Here is a 1,371-nt window from a genome sequence, read left to right on the forward strand (position 1 = left end):
AAAATCGTTAGAGGTTTAGAACAAAACAAATAACAATTAATCCATAACCGAAGATGATAGGGAATAAGGAATGAATCAGACTATGGAAGATGTCAGTATTTCTTCAAAACTGACAGAATTAAACAGACACTGGCATTTTGCAAAACGTGTCTTCTGGAAGATACCTAAAAGAAATTGCGACATAAACGCTTAAATAAGCAATGGGTCGGTTATGTATGAGACAGAATACATTTTATATAACACAAATTAAATCCACATACCCGAAGATGACTAGGGAATAAGGATTGAATCAGACTAATGGAAAGATTTCAGTCATTTCTTATAAACACTGACAGAATTAAAACAGACACTGGCATTTTGCAAAAAGTGTCTCATGTGGAAGTATACCTAAAAGAAATTGCCATAATGACTCTTAAATAAGGGGGTTTAGAACAAAACAAATACCAATTAATCCATACCCGAAGATGAGTTAGGGAATAAGGATTGAATCAGACTATGTAAAATGGCGATTTCACGTATTTGTCTTAAAAAACTGACAGAATTAAAACAGACACTGGCATTTTGCAAAAAGTGGTCCTCATGGAAAGTATCACCTAAAAAGAAATTGCATAAACCTTAAATAAGGGGGGAGGAGTCGTCTCTATGGACGCCATTGGGTCAGTCCTGTGCCAGTGTCACGTCACGGCCCGCTTCGGTGGCTCGTACCCCAGTCGTGTTTAACAGCTGCGTACTGCCCTCAAGAAACGTCCATTGGACAACAATACAGTTCACCCCCTCCCTCCCTACCTTCAATAGAAGCACAGTTATTATTTTAAACAAGTATCTAACTGGAAAAACGTAACTGAAGAAGGTGTTCATGCAGGGAGGCATGTATACTTCGCTATGGCTCATTGCTTCTTCAATGAATATAATACATATTGCATGATTTTAAAGTTCCACCGAAACTTTATGATACCAGCAAACGAGAAAGATGGCATTCCCAGATAAGCTAACACATAAGCAGTATACTCTAAACTATTTACCTGACCAATATCAAACCCGGACTAATCACAATCCTTTTCTTATATTATAATTCGTTCTGGTGTGTTCCCTTAAATGGCAAGCCCTGATGTGTTGCCCCTATACTTGAGTAGATAGAAACGTTTTCAGTGTTTTTCATCTTTGTTTGCAGGTAGAGCAACAAAATTCTGTAGGAATATCCATATTTAAAGCCTAAAAAAGAGGGCATTACCCTACTTTTGTTAGTTTGCACAAGGTATGCGCACTCACCGCAAGGAATGGTTTTAAGCACCATCGCGTGCACTGGGTATGACATTGACGCAATCAACTACGCTACCGAGTACACCGACTGAAATGAAGAGCAAAATTTTC

The sequence above is a fragment of the Montipora capricornis genome, chromosome 2 (assembly GCF_036669925.1).
Source record: "Montipora capricornis isolate CH-2021 chromosome 2, ASM3666992v2, whole genome shotgun sequence".
Lineage (NCBI taxonomy): Eukaryota > Metazoa > Cnidaria > Anthozoa > Scleractinia > Acroporidae > Montipora > Montipora capricornis.